The 7,625-nt window shown below is 44.6% G+C and overlaps 1 protein-coding gene across 3 annotated transcripts in view; it reads right to left on the reverse strand.

Moving 5' to 3' along the window:
• Rbm6 (RNA binding motif protein 6) overlaps positions 1 to 3,274 on the reverse strand; it is a 121,937-nt gene extending 118,663 nt beyond the window's left edge. For 2 of the 3 annotated variants that reach the window (XM_005347868.2, XM_005347869.2), the window contains exon 1: positions 3,195 to 3,274. The gene's annotated coding sequence lies outside the window, so the exon portion shown is untranslated. The other variant, XM_013346601.2, reaches the window with a different exon arrangement.
• Positions 3,275 to 7,625: the final 4,351 nt, after the last annotated feature.

The following is a 7,625-nucleotide window of genomic DNA, read 5'->3' on the forward strand; positions in this document are numbered from 1 at the left end:
AAAAAACAAAAAAAACAACAAAAAAAAAAACCATTATACCAAGCCAAACAGGTCAAACACAGAAAGGACCATATTGTATCATTTCATTTATATTTGAAACACAAATTCAAAGAGAAAGTAAAAGTTACCAGGGGTTACATGGAAAGTTACTTGTTCAGGTTACAGAGTTTCTGACAGATGAGGTGAAAAGTTTTAGCGACAGCCATTCTTGGTTGCAATGGTTTGTGACTGTTAACTAACGCCCTGAACTGTATACTTTAAAATGGCTTAAAGGGTAAAGTTTTGTTATAGTGTATATAAAAATATACATTTGATATAATTTTAAAGAATAGCAGTATAATGTGGGGTGAGGTGACATACCCTATAACCTCAGTAGTCTGTAAGAAACAGGCTGCAGTAGTAGGAATTCCAGGCCAGTCTGAGCTACATGAAACTATCTCAAAAAAGAAGTGAAGTTGCCAGGCTTGGTGGCACAGGCTTTAAATCCCAAAACTAGGAGGCAGAGTCTGGTGGCTCTTTTGTGAGCCTGGGAGTTATAGTGAGCCTCTATCTCACTCTAGTGTGGAAGGGGAGGGAGCTGCTAGAGGAAAAGCTCAGTTGGTAAACTGCTTGCTGAGCAACCATAAAAAGCTGAGTTCAACAGCCAGTACCAACAATAAGAAGGTAGGAGTGAGGGTTCATGCTTGTGATTTCAGCACTGAAGAGGTGAAGACAGGAGAATCTTGGGGATTCAATGGCGGAAACCTTGCAGAATGAAATAACGAACTCCCACAAGTTGTCCAACCTCTCAGAATAAAGTTTGCACTATCCTGGGCAAAACTGGGAGTAAAATTATTATCTCAAAGGAAAAAAGAGCAATAGTGGTGGCTAATATTTAGTGAACACTTTCTGCACACCAGACATTGTCCTAAGAGCATTACAAGTATTACATAGCTCAAAGGGAGAGCACTTGCTTAAAATTAACAGAACTGTGGGTTCAATTTCTAGTATCAGAAGTCGGGCATAGCCTTTAATCCCAGCACTTGGGAGGCAGAGGCAGGTGGATCTCTGTGAGTTCGAGACCAGCCTGGTCTACAGAGCTAGTTCCAGGGCAGGCTCCAAAGCCACAGAGAAACCCTGTCTCGAAAAACCAAAAAAAAAAAAAAAAAAAAAAAAAAGTTGGGCATGGTATCTCATGCAAAAATTGTCCAGTAGCACAATAAATAATCTATCTCACCAAAACAACAACCTCACATAAGATGAAGAACTGAAACTTGGGAAAGGTAAACAATTTGTCCAATGCCAATGAGTTAGTTAAGAGTACAGGGATTCAATGTCTGATCTCTGAAACCCTACAGTTATCAACTCTACTATACTGAGTTCCACATCACGACAAAACTGTTAGAAAAGGCACCCAGACCGGGCTTGTAGACATGCATTTTTAATCATACCACTCTAGACACACAGGCAGGCAGATCTCTGTTAAGTTCATGACCAACCTGGTCTACATAGCTAGTTCCAGGCAAACCAGAGCTGTATCATGAGACCCTGTCTTAAGGAAGTAAATAAATAAGTAAAAACTGTTCAATACTTTTATTATTTATGTTACTGATTTTGAATGAAGTCAATAACATCAGTTTATATATTTAAGCATGATGTCAAATTTGTTTGAAAAGTACCCTTAAAGGTACAATGGCAGAACACTTTAGCTTAGAGTACATTATTATATAAACTCCCCTTAGCAAGGAACAACAGCAAACCAACTTTGAAAATACAAGCAGAAAGATTAGGAATTTAAGGCAAGCCTAGTAGTTCGAGTCCAGGCTAAGCTATGAGAAACCCTGTCTCACATAGACAAAAAAAAAAAAAAAATGTTTGTTGGGGACAATAACTTTCCCATTGGAAATTCTTCCTTATGTGAAGGGCTACAAAAACCATAAACTCAAGCCTGGTAACAAACTTCTGTAAGGAGGCTGGGGCTGTTTGCAGCTCAGTGGTAGACAACTTGCCTAGCAAGTGTAAAGAAAGCCCTGGACTCAATGACCTGCAAGGATGTTATGACTGCTCAGAACTGAGTCCTACCTGTCCTAGAGATTTTATAAATAGATTATATATACTTATATGTAATCCTATAGATTTTAAACATAGGTAAGTATTTATGTAAGTGTACTACTTAAGGAGTTAAAATTCAGATTCAATTTTCTTAAGTGTCTCAATGCAGTTTAGGATGGCCTCAAACCTGACATCCTCCTACCTCATCCTCCTAAATGCCAGGATTACAAGTATGCTCCACCAGAGATGGCATTAGATTCAACTTGTACGCTTCCTCAAGATGGTCATACAGCACTCGTTACCTTCCACATCGTCACTGTTACTCGCCTTGACACCTTTCCCTTTGATCCGCACAAGCTTGGCAACTATGGCATATTTAATCAACGGGAAATGGGAAACTAACAAAAGTCCAATTAGTCTCAAAGTTTAAACTTAATAAGCAAGCCTAGAATGTGCAAAAAGAAAAAAAAAAAAACTACCACCAGGTTGTGTGCCCTACAAATCAAGTCGTTTCTTTCAATTAAAAAACGCAGCCCCACACTCGAATTCATTAGCTCAACGTCAATTCTAAAGTTAAAAACGCATTATTTACAAGGCCAAAAGGAATCTAAAGCAGGAATATGTGGAAATATCACTCTCCTACTACATTCGCCCAACGGGTGCAGACCCCACCAGTCACCCTCGCCCGCCTCCCGGTTCTGTTCTCTCGCACCTTCCTGACTGGGCGTCTGGGTGGGCGGCCAAGGTTACTTGCAGGGCACAAGAACTCCGTATCCAGTGATGTCTCCGAAGTGGATCACAAACACAAGGGAAAAGAGAAAGAGAGAAGCCCGCCTGCAGCTCCACGGAACGGAGCGCCGAAGCCGCTACCTCGCGCTGGTCCCTCACCCCAAAGCTGGCCGCTCCGCGAAGAGACCGGTAATTCTACCGCCGCCTCGAGCCCCGCCCCGGGCCCGCGACCGTTCCGGGGCGTTCCGGCCTCGAGCAGCGCCTCCCTCAGCGCACCACCGCTAGGCTGTCTTCGCGAGCGAGGCCGCGGCCGCCCCGTGTCTTCGAAGTCACGGCTTCTAGGCCGCGCGGGCCCACGATTACCGGAGCCGTCCGGACAGCTGACCCTGTCCCAGCAGCTCGGGCACGCCCTCTCTCCTGTCCTGGGCCCTTACCAAAGCAGCGCAGCCCCGGCGACCCGCTCCTCCTCCTCAGCGGCCGCCACGGACCTAGCGTCGCGGAGACCGGAACTTCCTCCCGGTGGGCTCCGGCTTCCACAAAGGCGACGCGCCACCGCCTTCAGCGCGGGGCCCGCCGGGAGATGAAGTACGGACGCAAATCCCGCGGCCTCCACTCCCGCCGTGCTCCGCGCGCAAGGGCTGTGTCGGCTGGTGGAGCCGCTGCCCAATGGAAAGGCACGCTGATAGACCCTGCCCAATGAGAAGGCACGCTTTCCCGCCCGTGGGGCCTGCTGGGAGTTATGGTTTGGCCTCCCGTGGTGTAGCGGCGTGTTTTCTGGTGCTATCCTCGTAAATGTGCTGGATGTACTAGAGGCTTTGACATGACATCCCTAGGTTTACGCGCTGCCAGGTGCTCCGGGCTCGTCCTGGCCTTGCCCCAGTGGAAGGAGACTGATTGTCAGTTCGTGTGCAGAAAATAGGACACAATCTTTTCCGACTTAATCCGATAAGGCAAAGGGCTGCTAGCCATTCAGGTACATCGTAATTCTAACCGAAAACAAGACAAAACTTCTGCTTCGCAACTTCTCCCATAATTTTCCAGCTAGTGGTTTTACAACAGATGACTCCAAGTTTAGAGGTAAATTGTCTACATTGGAGAGGTTTGCTGGTCCCAACCACCTGGTGTCATGACTGAAGGGACTCTGGCCAGCTCGAGCTTGGCGGGCATGGCTCTGGGAAGCCTGGCCCTTCTCCCATTCACTCTGCCTTGCTCAAAACCATTAGATTACATTCCTAAAGCTAGCCACCACGGTCGGTTTCCTTATTTGACCAGTTCCTCTTCCTGAGGCTGACTACCAAAGCCCAGCTATCAAAGTATTAAAGTCCAGCAATCAAAGCTCGTAATTAACATGCCCAATTAAAATTGAACACCTCATCCTAACATGGGGTTTCCCAAACTGCCATTTTTTTTTTTTTTTTTTTTTTTTTTTTGGTTTTTCGAGACAGGGTTTCTCTGTGGCTTTGGAGCCTATCCTGGAACTAGCTCTGTAGACCAGGCTGGTCTCGAACTCACAGAGATCCACCTGCCTCTGCCTCCCGAGTGCTGGGATTAAAGGCGTGCGCCACCACCGCCTGGCTGTAAACTGCCATTTTCTTAAGTTCCATATCTGTCTCCTCTCTATCCAGAGGTAGTCCTTTGTTCTCTGGGGCAAATAAAACTTCCCCCTCATCCTCTATCTCCTGCCTTTGTCTCTTATTTCCTGCCCTCTGTCACTCCTTTGTACTGAGAACTTGGTCTTTGGGTCCTGAACCAATACTTTACCTTTCAATGTCTGCATGCCCCTGTCTAATATATCCTGATATTGTAACCGAAATTCAACACTATAAGATCAAAGGAGGACTGGAAAGATAGCTCAATAGCTAAGAGCACTAGCAGTTCTTGCCGAGGTTTAATTCCCAGAACCCACATGGTGCTTCGCAACCCTCTGTTCTTCTGGTAACAGGGGATCTGGTGCCCTCTTCTGGACTCTGAGGGGACTGTACATGTATGGTATATAGATATACATAACTCAGACAAAATATCCATACATATAAAATAAAAATAACGAGCGGTGGTGGTGCATGCCTTTAATCCCAGCACTGGCTCCTACCAGTTCTGGAGACCACCAGTTCCTAGCCCTTCGAAGGACTTAAGAATCACACCGTGTGGTGGCTCATGCCTTTAATCCCAGCATTCGGGAGACAGAGGCAGGAGGATCTCTGTGAGTTCGAAGCCAGCCTTGGTCTACAAGAACTAGTTCCATGAAAGGCTCTAAAAACTACAGAGAAACCCTGTCTCGAAAAACAAACAAACAAAAACAAACAAAAAAAGAAACGTCATAATGGAACCTATTGGGGGCTGGAGAGATGGCTCAGAGGTTAAGAGCACTAGCTATTCTTCTATTCTTCCAGAGGTCATGAGTTCAATTCCCAGCAACTACATGGTGCCTCCCAGGTATCTATAATGAGATCTGGTGTCCTTTTCTGGCATTCAGGCATGCAGAACGCTGTATACATAGTAAATAAACAAATCTTTAAAAACTAAAATAATAAAATAAAAATAAACCTTCAATTAAAAAAAATGATTGGGGCTCAGAGGTTAAGAGCATTGCCTGTTCTTCCAGAGGTCCTGAGTTCAATTCCCAGCCACCACATGGTGGCTCACAATCTGTAATGAGATCTGGTGCCCTCTTCTGGCCTGCAGGCATACATGCAGGCAGAACACTGTGCATAGTAAATAAATAGCTCTTTAAAAAAAATCAATAAATGCTGCTCCCATAAATGCCCATTAAAAAGCAGGGCAAGGATCCAGGCAGTGGTGGTGAATACTTTTAATCCCACCATTCAGAATGCAGAGGCAGATGGATATCTGAGTTTGAGGCTAGCCTAGTCTACAGAGTGAGTTCCAGGACAGCTACACAGAGAAACCCTGTCTCAAATAAATCACACACACAAACTCAACGTTCTCTCAATCTGCCCATCTACATATCTAAAGCGTGATTCTAATTAATTGGGTTTTTTGGTTTAGGGGTTTTTTTGTTTTGTTTTGTTTTGTTTTTTGGTGCTTTGAGACAGAGTTTCTCTGTGCATCTGCCCTGACTGGACTGGAACTCTCTTCTTTGTAGACCAGGCTGACCTCAAACTCACAGAGATCCACCTGCCTCTGCCTCCCAAAAGCTGTGATTAAAGGAGTGCACCACCACCGGCCAGTGATTCTAATTAGTCTTAACAATAAAAACCCGGAATCAGATATCAAGAGTAAAAGCTAAAAGATCAGAGGCGCAGAGCAGCTACCCACCAGAGACTTCTTACCTCTATGAATCCTTAGACCTAATTGGGGGAGGGGGTTATCTGAATCCTCAGACTGAATGGGGGCAATTCTGTCTCTACAAATCCTCAGACTCCATAGGTGCTGAGATCCTGTCTTCACCTGCCTTATACTCCTGTCTCCATCTCCCTAGTGCTGGGATCAAAGGCATGGGATCCCAAGTTCTAGGATCAAAGGTGTGAGCTTCCACCACTCAATTCTGTTTCTGTATTAAACTGGTTCAGTTTCCTGTAGCCCAGGGTGGCCTTGAACTCCTGCTTTTCCTACTTCCTTTACCCAAGTGCCAGGATTAGAGTTATGTGCCACCACTGCCTGGACTCTATGGTTAACTAGTGCTAGCTCCACCCTCTGGTCTCCAGGAAAGCTTTATTTGTCACAACACAAACAAAATATAACACCTAGAAAGTTCCAAGACAGCCAAGAATACATAAAGAGATCTTGTCTCAAAAAAAAAAAAAAAAGAGGAGTGGAGGGGCGAGAGAGATAGCTGCAGTAAGATCACTAGCTGCTCTTCCAGAGGACCCAGTTTCAATATCCAGCACCCATATGGCAGCTCACAACTGTAACTCCACTTCCAGGGGGGATCCAACACCTTCACACAGACATACATGCAAGCAAAACACCAATGCACAATTTAAAAAAAAAAAAGACAAGGTCTTTCATAACTCTGGCTGACTTTCAATTCACTATGTACTCAAAGCTAGTCCTGAACTTTTGATCTTCGACCCCTACTTCCCAAATACTGGGATTACTGCCATGGACAACAATGATTGTTGGGGGGAGAGGTATGGTGAATATAGACGCCAGAGATCAACTTTCAGGTGTTTTCCTCAGTTGCTCTTCACCTTATTTATTATTATTATTTCATGTGTGTGAGTAATTTGCCTGTGTGTATATCTGTGTCTGGTGTCTGTAGAGGCCAGAAGAGCGTTATCAATCTCTGGAACTGGAGTTAACAGTTAACTGGAGCTGTGGGTAGAATCCACCTCTAAAACAACCAGTGGTCTTAACCACAAAGTCATCCCTCCAGGCCCTTCACCTGGAACTAACTCTTGTAGAGCAGGCTGGCCTCAAACTCAGAGTTCCACCTGCCTCTGCCTCTTGAGTGCTGCAATTAAAGGCGTGTGCGCCACCACTGCCCGGCAAAAGCAACTTTTTTATTAGCCAATGGCAATAAAACATATTCACAGCATACATCAGAAACCCTGTCTTGAAAAAACAAAAGATAGAGAACAAAGAAATCCTGACAAATCACATGCAATAATTCTAAATAAATTGTCACAGAGCAAAGAAGGAGCATCTTTTCCTGAGTCAACTCCCTAATTGGTGGGCTGTAACTTGCAGCTGCAAAGAAAGAATCATTCATTTTGTTATCTATCTAGAGAGGTAGTCTATAAAGGACTTTAAAGGAGCTATAAAACTAAACTACTAAAGAAATTGTGTGCTGCATCCTATACTTCTAAATGCATAAACATTTTAAACTAACATTTTGTGGTTAGTGGTCATAAAAGCCAGGCTTTCTGGGACTTAGAGATCATCTGTTTATAGAAAATAATATG

Source organism: Microtus ochrogaster, chromosome 5 (genome assembly GCF_000317375.1).
Source record: "Microtus ochrogaster isolate Prairie Vole_2 chromosome 5, MicOch1.0, whole genome shotgun sequence".
Classification (NCBI taxonomy): domain Eukaryota; kingdom Metazoa; phylum Chordata; class Mammalia; order Rodentia; family Cricetidae; genus Microtus; species Microtus ochrogaster.